Source organism: Leptonychotes weddellii, chromosome 3 (genome assembly GCF_054177405.1).
Source record: "Leptonychotes weddellii isolate Sample4059 chromosome 3, ASM5417740v2, whole genome shotgun sequence".
Classification (NCBI taxonomy): Eukaryota; Metazoa; Chordata; class Mammalia; order Carnivora; family Phocidae; genus Leptonychotes; species Leptonychotes weddellii.
Window position 1 is genome coordinate 118,709,268 of NC_138371.1, and position 14,510 is coordinate 118,723,777.

At 46.2% G+C, this 14,510-nt stretch overlaps 1 long non-coding RNA gene across 5 annotated transcripts in view; it reads right to left on the reverse strand.

Annotated features, from left to right (window-relative positions):
• Nucleotides 1-14,510, reverse strand: part of LOC145720627 (uncharacterized) — a 177,213-nt gene that overhangs the window by 125,133 nt on the left and 37,570 nt on the right. For all 5 annotated transcript variants that reach the window (XR_014143737.1, XR_014143735.1, XR_014143733.1 and 2 more), the window contains exon 3: nucleotides 857-14,294. This is a non-coding gene — a long non-coding RNA (uncharacterized LOC145720627). The remainder of the gene's footprint in view (nucleotides 1-856; nucleotides 14,295-14,510) is intronic.

A 14,510-nucleotide genomic window follows, 5' to 3' on the forward strand; every position in this document is an offset into this window, starting at 1 on the left:
ACGGCAATCTATCCAAACATGCTTTCTCTCTATGTAGTAGAAGGCAGCGCTGTTCAATGCCTAGAGACACCTAGAAGAAGGTATTCTTTATGCTTAATCTGGACAAAAAAACCCTTAGATTATCATTGCTAAACCAAATTTATCAGTATTTCAAATGCATACAAACTGCATCTGACTCCCTAGGATGGGCATAACACATTGCTGTAAATGGCTAACAGGCCAAATGCAAATGACTTTCAATATTTAAAACTGAAGGCGGGGAGGAAAGAGGGAAATGGGCGGAAGACAGGAGGGGGGAGGGGAAGGAGGAAAGGGGCCTATATATATGCATATATATCCATAATGTCAGAGAAATCTGCCATTTTGTTAGCTTTGCTTTTGAAGCTTTGTTAAATTTAAATTTCAGGTCACATGAACCATAGTAAGTATAGATGGAGAGCGTACAATCGGCAAGGTAGAGGGCATCATTTTTGACATCGGTGCTTTGATACAACCGATATGGTGAAAGAATGTTGTGTCATGTTTAAAAATATTTCAGCTTTTATTTTAAAAAATGAATGGGAAAGCAGGTAACTTCATCCCTTCCAAGGGACCATCCACTCCATCACCCTTGAAACTCAGACCCCCCAACTCCCACTCAAAAGGATGATGGAGGTTCAGGAAGAGGACAAGTAGGGCACACATTACTGGCTTTAAAAGATGATTTTTGTCCTTGACCAGACCATTCTGAGGCATCCAATCCCATCCTTTAGTGCAAGTCACAGTGGAGTGCCATGTCTGGACCCCAGTCTGACTAGGAAAGTTGAAATGATTGCTCTGATAATTCATGGAAAGAACAAAACATCATTTCACTTACCTACATCCAGCCTGAGAGCCATGTGTGCCGGATTTTTGTTCAGTTGGTGGCTTCAGCCCTTTATCTCCTGCTCCAGGTGCAGACATCTACCAGATGTTCCAGTGTTTTCATGGGGCGGGTCTTCACAAGGATGAGAGGAAGGTGATTCATGGGGCGGGCCTCGTGAAGGTGACCATGCAGAGGAGAGAGAAAGCAGTGCCTTAGCAAGGGTGGACAGGGCTGGGACCAGAATGACACCATGTGTCTGCACCTCCTGTCCCTAAAGAAGAGCTGGAAGGAGAATAAATCCACGAGGAAATGGGCCTGTGGTCCTGTCAGGGAAGGGTGAGGAAGGCACCTGCCTTGGGCACAAAATTTAAGGGGTGCCCCAAAACTCAGCAATCAAGACAAAAACCTTTTTTAGCAATGTTTTTAAAAAATCAAATTCCATGCTAAAACTCCATGATAAACAGATGATCAACGTTTTAGATAGATCCAACTCTGCATTTATATGACCCTGCCTCATTGGCCTCATTCTAACTCCAGCCCTGGGTCTCCTGGCCCACCTGCAACAAATTTAAAGATGCTCTCTCAGTAAAAAAAAAAAAAAAAAAAAAAATGAAATAAAATCAAATAAAAAACTCTGAAAGGTCATCTCTGCAGCGCTCACATGGACTGTCCTTGCCTCTGTGCCTGAGGGAAAGGTGCTAATGTGGGGAAAGAGGTAGAAACAGAGACCGAAGACCTCAGTGAGAGTTGGCAGAAGATGAGGGAATTGGTAGGCCCGAGGACCTAAGCACAGTTTAAAATCTGACTTGGGAAACAGAATGGATTAGTGCTAAATGAACACTCTAGAAGCAGGAATGTGCACAGTGGGAGGGACTCTAGTCTTCCAGACTCTTCAAATTTATGAACCTCTTATTGGGCTCAGTCCACATCTCAAATTACCCAGCTCTTTGGGATTTTGCTAACCTCCCATGTCCTAGGCCATATGATTGACAAACCTGTCCTGGGGAAAATGTAATAATAAAAGGAAAGAGAAAGAAGAGAAAACTAGTACAGATGGAAAGTAAATGTAAGTGCCTGCCACCACCAACAATAACTTGGAAATTAGGTAAGTAATATGTAGATCAATATCAATGATATTTAAAGTCAATCAAAATTGAAAATACATCTCAGGAGAGCAAGATTTTATTGTAACTCTAGTACATTAAAAAAAAAAAAAGTTTGTGAGTGACAAACATTCTCTCCTTGACCAAACTCTCTCTACTCAGGCTCCTCTGAGTAATTTGCCTGACTTTTGGACTTCCATGTTCCTCTGTGCATTTTCCGGTTTTAGGAAGAATCCTGATAAGTCAGTTTAACCAGAACTCCCCACCCTCAATATCTGATCACCTCAATATCGGATCGGGTTCCTCATCCTCCACCACCCCCAACTGATGTCTGGTCACCTAGCCTGCCTTCAGCAAAAACCCTGTTAGATCAGCTTAGCCAGAACCCCCCCTGACCCCTGGTGTCAGCAATTTTCCATCCACTGACACCCATCCCGATCCTTGGCTATAAATTCCCACTGGCCCAGGCTGTATTCGGGAGTTGAGTTCAATCTCTCTCCCCCAGTGCCAGACCCCATTTCTGTGGTTCCCACACCCATTGCAAGGGAACCACCACTTGAATAAAGTTTTTAACAAGTGTCATTGAATAATTTTTTCCTTAGCATGGACGTGGGCTGGTCTGTATGGAAGAGACAGTTTTGTTGGAGGCCATCAAAAGAGGGAATGTTGGTTCTTTACATCCTATCACACAGTGAGCAGGTAGAAAGCACTCATGGGTCTAAATGGCAAGTCTGGGCAAGTAAATAAAAAGTTTTGTTTAGTGACTTCTATCTTGGATTTCCATTTTTATAGTAAGAGTATTTTAGTAAAAAAGCGACAAATACGCCAATAATAAGAAGGCTTGGTCAGCAATGGAAGCATAGAAGAAGGAGATTAACCGAGAAAAAAAACCATGGGTGCAGCCAACTGGAAACAGTGTCCTTGTCACTCTTGCTGCATAATAAATAAACTAACCCATAAAACATAAACTAACCCCAAACTGAATGGCCTAAAACAACACCTATGTTATCATGTTCATGGATTCTGCGGGTCAAGAATTTGGACCAAGTACAGCAGGGACACTTGTCTTTGCCCCATGATGTGTGGGACGTCAGCTAGGAAGACCTCCATGGCCGGGAACTAGAATCATCTGGAGGCTCCTTCTCATACACTTTGCCTACGAGGAGGGCCAGGGCCCACTGGCCACATGGCAGCTACCTTTCTCATTGTACTTGAAGAAACTGGCTCTGTCCTTTGAAGCATCCATCATTCCCTCCAGAAGACTGTTGGCGTGGATCACTGCGGCACTGCTTCTCCGGGCCCGAGAGTCCCATCCATCCACCCAAGGACAGAAGGCTTAGGCCAGCCCCTGGCCCAAGTCAAATTGCCATCACCAGTATCTCCCCGTGGAGCTAGCTGGGGACACCAGCTGACCTACCCCAACCTTAACCCTCAACATCGCTAGACACCATGTGAGTGATTTTTTTTTCCTTCTGAAACCAAGAACAAAGGGAAGGGTATACATCAAAACAGAAGAGATGGAGCCGTGAATCAAAACTGAAAACCACGGAAAAGGGACGGATGCATTGCCTGGAAGAAAAAAGGCAGCAAAGAATAAATGAATATAAGATCTCAGCGATGAGGATAGCTCATGAGGTTTTCTGCAACGCACGCAGCCCATGCTGACCCATCCCCCCACACACATACCCTGGCTGGGTGGAGCTCTCCCACCCCCAGCTTTGCCTCCGTGGCACCTTCCTGACTTCATACCCGAAGGTCCCAGCGAGGAGTGAAACTCGAGGATGGAACGCCTTGCCTGTGCCATCAGACAGACCCCAGTACAGCCCCTGCAGGGTCTCCAGCCACTGGGTTTACCGCACAGGGACCCTCGCCTTCCTCCACAGGTGGATTATTTATTTAACAAACACTGATACAGGGCTTACTCCGAGCGGGGCAGTGGCCTGAGTGCTTTGTAAGTATTAGCTCAGTTAATTCTTGAAACCAGGCTGGGAGGGAGGCACTCTTGTTATCTGCATCTTACAGATGAGAAAACGAAGATAGCTGAGATAATTTATTGCCCAGATGCACCCAGCCAGTAAGCAGTAAGGCCAGGATTCAAACCCAAGCCAGTGGCCAGATGTCTTGCTTGCAGCCCCTGGGCTGTGTGAGAGGCTGGGTAGCTGGGGCCGTGAGGAGCAGGGCAATAAGGAGGCAGATAGGAAGGCGCCCACACACAGGCTCACCTGCGTGGGCATGGCTGGGGCAAGAGTCCACCCGGATGCCCTGGACGACTTCTGGGGCTGTTCTCTGCCCGCTGCAGCCCATGGGTCTGTCCCCCCTCCACCATCTGCCTCTTAGGTGCCTGCTTGTAAGTGCTGGCACAGAGTGCCCAGGGTCACTGCGGCAGTTTGCAGACCTTGCTAGGGGACTGAGAACCCTTTCTGCTGTGTTCTTAAGACTCCAGTCTTCAGAGATGACCATGACCTCTGGGTGTGGGGGTGCGGGTGAGATGGGGATGGGGCAGGAGTAGGGCTGCTAGATAAAATACACAATGCCGAGTTCATTTTGAAATCAGACTAACAACAAATACTTTTTTTTGAGTATAAGTTATGTTCCATGCAATATTTGAGACATTCTTACACTAAAGAAAAATATTCACTATTTATATTCTAATTTAACTGGGCATTTTGTATTTTTATTTTCTAAATCTGGCAATCCTAAGTGTGGGCTTCTGCAAATCTCTAAAATGCTGGGTGGGGACACAACTGGGAGGGCAGACAGGCTCAGCACTGGGGTCCAGGTGGTGGCGAACCCTCTGGGGAGCCAGGGGAGCTGACCCCCGTGCTGAGAGAGGCAGCTTCCCATGGCCTGGACAGGGGCGGTCCTCTGGCCATGACAGAGCACAGGAGGAAGATCAAAATGAACTCCCAGACGTCCCACCGTGCTGTTCCACGGGCTTGTATCCCACACTTTGCAAGCAGCTCACCCCACAATTTTTTATTTTGGAAAATGTCAAACCTGCAGCAAAGTTGCAATAATAATACACCAAATATTCATTTTGTCACATCTCCATGTGCATGCGTACAATTGTGCGCATCAGCACATGTGTGTGTGTTCGTTTGTTTGATGAACCATTTGAAAGTTTGTGGCGGATGTTGGGACATTTCATCCCTGAATACTTCTGCATATGTGTCCTAGGAACAAGGGCATTCTCCTACAGAGCCATAGTACCATGACCACACTCAGGAAAGGTGATGTTAATACCGTTCCATTAGCTAATATAAAGTCCACACTCAAATTCCTCCAGTTGTCCCAATAATATGTGTATCTGTATATATATACACAACTATATGTACACAAATCTACATATAATTAATGTCACATTAATATATGTCACAAATACATACTTGTGTATATATATACATATACGTGGTGTATAGAGACACACAATTGGAGGAATTTGCCTATGGACTTTGTATACGTGTATACACATACACACATTATTAATATAGATTACTAACTTAATATAATTTTATTTATTTTTATTTTTGATCCAAGAGCCAATCAAGGATCCCAAATACACTCAACTGTATGTTCCTTGAGTTTCCTTTAATTCAGAACGACCTCTTCCGAGTGCCCATCGCGTGCCACACAAAGTGCATGTGGTTTGGTGTATCTTATCTCATTTCATCCCTGTGGAGTAAAGGATTATCTCCTTTTACAAATAAGGAAACTGTCAAGTTAAGTAACTTACCCAGGGTCACAAGGCTCATAAATGCTGTGGCCAGTATGTGAACCCAACCCTGAATCCAGAAGCCGCCCCCTTTCCTTTACACGGTACCACGCTCTGTCTTCAGGAGCCGATAGGGAAAGAGTGATCCTGAGGTTGGAACCTGAGAACTAGTCCAGGTGGGGAGGGAAAAAAAGTTCCATAGAATGCACAGGATTTTAAGAGAGAGGCTGATCAGGTGAGCTAGGGAGACAGTGTAGTGTCAAGTTCAGGAAGTGACATAGATCTGGGTTCAAGTTTGGATTCCTCTGTCTCCCAGCTATGTTCCCTTCACTTCCTAGAACCTCACTCTCCCACCTGTCACATGAGAGGGATGAGAGTGACCTCATCGGATTGCTGTGGGACTCTATTAAATATTCACGTTATGTTCTTCGCACTTAGCTGACGGGGCACATGCCAGGGGCTCCATAAATGGCAGTTACTGCGGTGACAAGGGGAGCCCCTGCCTGAGGGGTGCCGCCCACAGGAGCCACCACAAAGAGCAGCTGGGCCAGCCGCTGGAGTCACCGAGATGAAGAGGGATTCACTGATTTTTTAACATTCACTCTCAGGGTGTCCACCGCAGGAGGAGGGGGGTGACTGTGGGGGGCTGGGGGCTTCGGTCTGCATTGCTGGAAATGGTGAGATGAGCCTCCCTTCCTGACGAGAGCTCCCTTCCAGAGGAGCAGACAGAAAGGAAGCTCAGCCCGGGCTCACGAGAGAGGCAGGCAAGGGGCACAGTTCCTTCTCCGTGTTTCCAGTGTCACCGGTGACCTCCTGAGTGTTTGGAAGCCCAGTATCTTTGGGGCAGGTGGGAGTGGGCTTTGGATGGCTGAAGTGGAAGTGGGTTGTAATGGACTGAATTGTGTCCCCCTCAAAATTCCTACGTTGGAGCCCTAGCCTCAGGACCTCAGAATGTGACTACATTTGGAGAAGGGGCCTTTGAAGTGGTGATTAAGTTAAAATGGGGCCTTCCGGTGGGCCCTAATGCCATCTGATCTGTGTCCTTACAAGAAGAGATCAGCCCACGGGGAAGACCACGTGAGGACATGGGGAGAAGACCGTCATCGGCAAGCTGAGGGGAGGGGGCCTCAGAAAAAACCAAATCTACCAGCGCCTTGATCTTGCACTTCCAGCCTCCAGAACTGTGAGAAAATACATTTCCATCATTTAAGCACCCAGTCTGGGGTACTTTGTTATGGCAGCCCTGGCCAACTGATACACAGGCCCCCGTGTCCCCACAGGCAGGGGTGCCCTACTGAAGGAAAGAGACAGCTAGACAGAGATTGGGCATGGCCTTTGGGAAGGAATACACAGGGCTTCTATTCTGCGGAGGGGTGGGGGTCCTAGCACCAGGTCCCGGAGCCAAGACTCAAGAATCCAAGGTTTTTAACACTCTCTGCCAATCCCTCCTGGACAGAAGCCAAGGAGAGGCCAGTTTGCAGACTGTCTGTGGGCAAGTCATTAGCCTGGCTCATGACTCATCTCTGAAACGAGAGCATGGGATTCACTGAGTTTTAAGGTTTCTTTCTCATCTGAAATTCCTGCAGCAGGGAAGGGGCGCAAGCTGGTTGAAAGAGGGAACTGAGCTGATTGTTCTGTTGAAAAGCAGTTCAGTGGTTTGCTCCATAATTTCTGTGGAAATTTCTGGCATAAAAAAATTTCTGCTCCATAATTTCCGGCATGTGCTGCATAAAAGCCAATGAACTGGAGAACCAGAGCCAGGCTCAGCATATGGTATGCATCGGCCTTTTCTTTCTCCGTGGAAAAAGGTTGCTTGACCAGTCTGGGTGGCAGGGCCAACTGCGGGGTAGCCATTCTCCGGGACACTGGGCCCATCTAATTGTGTGCATTGGCAGCGTCGGGTGACCTCTTCTTTGTTCCAGAGAGCTGCATGGCCTCAGGGGACGCAGAGAGCCTGGCCTCTCCAGGGACACTGCCAGGCCACACAGGAAGCCAGAATGTTAAAAAGCTGCAAAGAGACCAGGACAGCAGCGGCAGCTCCAGCCACACGCACTTCGGTGCTGAGACTAGCTCCTCAAAGCCCTTGAGGGGGCGGCGATGGAACAGGGTCCCAGCCTCCTGCTCACACCCACTTCCTCATGATGGAGGAGGCGCTCCCTCCACCCAGCGCAGAGCCCTCCCTGGCCCCACGCCCGCCTGTCCCGTCATGGATGACAGGCTCAGGGTTATGGGGCCAGCAGCTTTTCTGCAATTCTCTGGCCAGCAACTAATCATTGATTTTTATTTAAATAAGCCTATGGTCAGGCTTCAAAACAGGCATGAAACCACACACGTGTAAAGACCATCTTTCTGCACTCTGGTTTACTATGAACCACTTATTTCCCTCACTCCTCTGAGCATCCTTGTGTCGAGGTGGTGTGACCTCAGTAGAATTAGCCTCCACCGAGGGTCAGGAAAACGAGTCACTGAAGAGTACCCTGGTTCATCCAATGATGCAGGGCATGACAGAGCCGAAGCAAGACTCGAATGGCGTCTCCAAACCCCGGAATCAAGGTTCCAACTCCTAGGAGGCACACGTTGAGCCTATTTTCTCCTGGATTTTTTATTATATTATTGCATTTTATCATTTGTAATTTTATCATCCAACACCTTTTATTATATTTTATAAAATACACTGTATTATTTTTTTAATTTTATTTATCCAAAAACATTGTCATCTGTTCCCTATTACCAATAAAATGTAAATGTTCCAATACTTGAGAAATTATTTTCCATTTTTTACTTGTCCATTTGATGCGCATCTGGATGGGTAGCACTGGGCACACTTAAAATAAGGAGAAATAAATAGCTCTGAGATGTGACAACATATGTATTTGCTCAAGAGTGAATGGCGCAGATCTGCATTTCATTTTACAGCATTTCATCAGACATATGGTAAACCATGGTAGGTGATTTTTATTTAAAAAGTCAGCCATGCCAAATGCAGAAGTTAAAGGCACATACAGACAGTCAGACATCCTGCGCTCCGTGGGAACAAGAGCATTCCCGTTCCTGGGGATGTCATTACTGATATTTGAAGGGCACCTTGAAGTTTTCAGAGGGATTGCCAGTTTCTGGTAGGAGACTCATGAGCATGGTGAAAACCAGAGGTTCTAGCTGCCTCCGTTTCACACCCCGCCGACCAGAGCTCAAGGCTGCAGGTAAAATGATCTCAGGTTGAGAGCCCCAAATGGCCTCCCACTCACATCCCCAACCCCACCTTCCCCCCGACCTGCATTCCTTTTTCATAATCTGCCTTTGCCTAGGAAACCAAGAGTGGGTGTCCCAGGTGGATAACTGACGATTTTAGCATCTTTCCCAGCTCATTTTCCCTTTGAGTTTCTTGATTAGGTCTCAGATGAGTATATTTGCCTGCGGGGCTGCAGACATGTCTGCAAAGCAAGGGTAGCAAGAGGGAGGGCCTGCTGGGACTCTCCCTGCGCAGACCAGAGATGACAAGCGCCTTCTCCCCCACTGGAAACGCTCGAGGTCGGGAAATGCAGCGTCGTTAGAACAGCATAGTGCCTTATGCGCGTATCTGACTTCTGTGCACGAAACTATGGGTGCTCAGCAAAAAGGAGACATGGAGGCCGGGAAGGGGGAGGCAGGATATTCATTTAGTATAAACCTGTTAGCATTCCCTCCACATTATTGCATGTGTTATTAACCATGTATACAAGAGTATTACTGTGCAGACTTATGTGTGCAAACCATACACACTGCCATCTACGTTTGGACGATATGGGGGGCTTTCCGTAGTAATTCTTGTGTACTTGATCTTCACCTCCTATACTGACTTCAGGACTTGATCTCCCTAAAAGATGCAATTCCACATTTTTAAATACAAGAGGTAGATTAATGACACTAATTGACTAGAATGGTTAACTCAAAAATTGGTAAACCGAAGGACCCAGGGTTGGGGTGAATAATGGATGTTAGGTACCCAAGGGTCTGAGCCCCAGACATAAAACAAAGAAGAAAAGGACAGAAGGGTAAGTTGGGTACTTAGCAGAAACTGCATCTGAAGTTATACCTGCTATCCCAGGAAACAAGGAGCTTACTCTGAGTGTCCTTATCTCGGCCAAGAGCTGGGACAGGGCAGAAATAAGAATCCCTGCGGGGCACAGCGGGATCTCAGAACTTAGCATCTAACGCGACTGTTCCGGCACACCCCCGTGCGCCTCATGATCTTCACTGCCATTGTCATCGACATTTACTGAGTGGCTTCTCAAGCCTGAAAGAGGAGACCATGGGCCAGTGTCCAAGGCGAGAGTCATGTGGTTTCAAGGAACTGAACAGCTCAAATCACTAGAGGGTTTATTACAGAAAATCGACAAGCAGCGCAGCCAGGCCTCGGGCCAGTTGGGAGGTCATCCGGCAGAGTGCTCTCGGCTTCCCTGAGGCCACATCATCTCACCGCTGACTGACGACCCCTCTCTGCAGACCAGCTGCAGTACCCACAGACCACTCGCCTTGGCCCGCACAGCCCGTCCGGAAATGGAAGCCCTAGCCACCACATCTAGCTGACCTTCCCACTTTGGAGATCACCACCAACTGAATCCCAGCCTGTTGTGTCTCTTAGTTGACATTCCTCCAAGGAAGAGTAAGGGGAGGGAGGGGGCGAACACCCCAGCAGGTCAGGGGAGTGCTTCCACCCTGTGGTCAGGACGGAGCTGCGGCCCACGGGACAAGAGCAGCAGCCTCATCTCCCTGTTCAGACGGGGATGCTAGTGGGAGGGAGTCAGGGGTAACCTGGAAGGGGAGAGTTTGGGCATGGCAGGACAGTAAGAGCAACACAGCTGCTAGAGTCAAGAACGGAGGCCCGCTAGTGAATCGACAGAAGGGGCTAAGACGAAGGAGGTTCTAAGGCACCTCCTGAAATGAACAAATCAACACTCTCTACCCGCTCAATAATAATAGCTAATATTTGCTGACTTTTTCCTAAGCACAAATATCTGTGCCTTTTAATCTTATCCCATGCTCTAAGCACTGTGTAAATGCTGATAGGCATTAATGCATTTAATCCCCACAGTCCTATGAAGTGAGCATTATTACCCCCAATTTATAGTTATGGGAACTGAGTCTCAGAGAGGCTAATGATCTTGCCCAAATTTATAGATTCTGTGAGTGGCAGAGCAGGGACATACACCAGGACCCGATTACCTACCTCCATGAGTTTTAATACTGGTTTCCTTTTATTTGGCCTCGTTTCTTTGAGGGTTTAACTAAGAGGGAATAAAATGAACTTTACAGCGTTTCTACTGTAGTCTCCGAAAAGTTCCTAAAAGAAGATGTTATCATTCATATTTCAGGTTCTCTAAAATTTAGTGTCACAGAGATTTTATAATGTTCAACCTAATCCAGAAGGCCATTTAAAACTGACATCACCAATATCCTTAGCGGTCAGTGACCCGGCCACCTGATAGATGCAGACACCTGACCAGGCAGAGAGGTTAGGCAAGATTGGAAGGGTCAGGATCCCGTCCTCCACACAACATCCCTTCAGGCGTCAGAATCACTGGGCTCCCTGCCTGCCTTCCTTTCCTCAAGAGACACTGAAGGACTGTAGATCCTTCCATCCTGCCTTCCATTCACTGAATCATTTTCATTTGCCTTCTCTGGATTCTCTCCAAATCCTTTCTTGATCACTTCATCTTACTTAAGAGGTGAGGCCAGAAAGAATGTAGAGCTCTTAAGCGAGGCCTGACGGAGGCTGGTGGGGGTGGGATGGTCAGCTTAAAGTTCCCTCATGCTCAACGCTTGTTTACAAATTCCAAGGCTACGACTGCCTTTTTCTTAATAAGGGCAAAACACAACCGACTTCATGTTTAGCATGTGTACCACTATGGCCCCAGGCTTTTTTTCTTCCATACTTGTACATTGCCAGCTCCTGCCTGGCCTGTTTTTATGGTTTCCTCTTCATTCCCACATAAACTTCCCAGCCCTGTCTCCATTATGTGGCATCCTGTTTTATATCTTTCACCTTCAGCAAATGGCTAGAAACACTTCCAATTTTAATTCTCTGTTTTATGTTTTTCTCTTTCTTTCTTGCCATAGACTCTTTGTATTTTGAAGGATTTTTAGAAATGATTTAGTTCTATCTCATCCTTTGCCTTATTTGGAACTCACGGTTACCCCTTTCATCTTTAAAAAGCAGCAAGGTTGGAGTAACCACAATTTCTTTCAGTAAAGGGTAAACAATGTTTAGGAGAGGGAAACCTGTCATGTGCCAAGCACTGGATTCAGTACTTTAAATACATTTTTATTTTTTTTAAAGATTTTATTTATTTATTAGAGAGAGAGTGAGAGAAAGAGCTAGCACGAGCAGGGGGGAGGGGTAGAGAGAGAGGGAGAAGCAGGCACCCCGCTGAGCAGGGACCTCGATGCAGGACTCCATCCCAGGACCCTGGGATCATGACCTGAGCCAAAGGCAGACGCTTAACTGGCTGAGCCGCCCACGCACCTTACATACATTTTTAAATTAATTTCTTGAAATGTCCCGGTGACCTGGGCTTCATCATTAGAATTTCACAGATGAGGAAGCTAAAGATCAGAGAGAGAGATTTAAGTCACTTGTCTAAGGCCACAATATTAACAAGAAGTACACTGGGAATTCAAACCCAGTTCTGGCGGCCTCCTAAGTCCGTGCTTGTTAATCCTTTTCTCCATTTACTCTTTCTCACTATCAAAACATTTCTCTTGGCCAGACTTAGGGTTTTTTTTTTTTTTTATCCGAGTTCTATCATCAACGTGTCATTAGATGTGTCAGGTAAATCATTCTACCTCCTTGTGTTTGTTTTCTCATCTTGAAAAAAAAAGGATAATAATAATACTCATCTTACCTGCCTCACAAGGATCAATGTAAAAGTACTTCAGAAAATTTATAGCCTAAACAAGTGTGAGTTTGTTATTATAGTCGTTATTACTAATCTTAAGCATGGCTCAATGTGGGGTTCAGAAGACCACTCCTAAGGATTTGAGGCTCCTAATATGGGCAAAGAAATGGATTTGTTATAAAAGATATATAACTCTCCTAATAAAGTACTGCATCAGTTGGGATGTTTTCATCTGCCAGGACGAAGAGACCCCTGACTCAACTGTCATAAACAACCAGGGAGGTATTCACACAGTAAGAAGTTCCAACGCAGGGCAGCTCCAAGGTCAGTTAACTCACGGGCTCCCTGACATCATCCGTGAGCAAAGTTCCTACTGTCTTTCAGCCCTGCCTTCCTCCACAGGTTGGCCGGTATTCAAGCTAGCTCATTTCATGGAAGCAATATGGCAGCCCCTAGCACCACATGTAAGCACCTACATCCCGCAGGAGCTGAAGGTGCCCGCCTCTTTCAGGTGGTCTCATTTTATAAGCAAAAAAAAAAAATCTTTGCCAGGTGCTTTCAGCTCCCAGCAGACATTTTTTCACATCTCACTGGGCAAAACTGTACCACATGCTCTTGCCTAAACCAGCAAGTGTTCTGTTAATAAGGACGAAAGGGAGAATAGCTGTTGGTAAGCCACCAGCAATTTCTGCTCTCGATAATGAATTAAATCCATTGGCTAGAATTGACCTTGGTCTCTCCAAGTGTCAGGGGATGTCTAAAAGAGAAGTGGGCACAGTATTCTGCTCTCCTCCCTACCCCCCCCCAACTCTCATTTCATTGCAACCCAGTTCTAACGTATTCAATTTCATTCCACATTCACAGACTTAAAGATCCTTCTTCTGTCTCCCTGGGTCTCTCACTTTCTCTTTATTTTGGATACAGCTTGTAGTAATCAGTGCCAGAATGCTGAAGGGCTGCTAACGTTTTCTTTTCTAGGCTTTCCCAAGTGAAACAGAGAAAAGAGCTCTAGGACCGGAAGGCTCTTCAAGTGGCCTTCATTAAACTAAGCTGAAAGTTTCTCTGTGTCTCCTTTCCAAATCACATCACCCTCAGCAAGACAAATATCTACCATGCTGCCACGGTTCTTACCTTCCCAACAGATTTAGTCTCTAATGAACAATATGCCTCCTGTATTCCAGAAAGAGAAGACACTTGTTCTGAAACGAGCAGTGTGGAGTCACTTGGTGTGCGGGCATTTCTGGATTCAGTTCAGTGGTCTATGAATCACAGTGATTGGTGTGTTCCAGGAGAAAAGCTCTAGCCGTCCAGATGAACCTCGAGGTTAATTATATAACAACAGGTAATCACTGTTCAGAAGTAATTATCAGGTTGTACAACCACAGATGCTGAGTCTCAACTCAAGAATATTTTTAGCTTTGGAGTCTACTGGCTTTTCGTGTCTTTCTTTCCCTCTGTTTACCCTAAAATTAACATTAATCAACATTTGGCTCCAAGCACACTGTGCTTCCAACCATGTAATTGTAACAAGTCTGACCTTATATATTTCTGTGTGTGTGTGTGTGTGTATACATATATATAAAGTTTGACCTTAAATCCCCAGCTCTTTTCTCTGAGTCAAGGTCAGCATTCGCAGCAGTGAGTTTATCAGGTGCTGGGGCTCAGGGATCCTTGAAGAGAGCACGCCCCTCCAATCCTATGCGGTCACGGACACAGAGATTGCCATTGCCCACACTTGCAGGAACCGTCTTCCAATGGAGCTGAGGGGAATATATTTAGGTGTTGTGTTATGGGGAAATTATATGGCACAAAAGCAATAATATTTCAATTATTGCCACTTAGAGACCACCAAAATAGTTATAAGCAGGGACAGACGAGCTTGGATATCTAGTCATTTTCTAAACATTTTAAAAACCACACTGAAACCTCAAACTGGATGCCATTCCTCGGTTTTCTGATGCTAATTCTTGTGACTG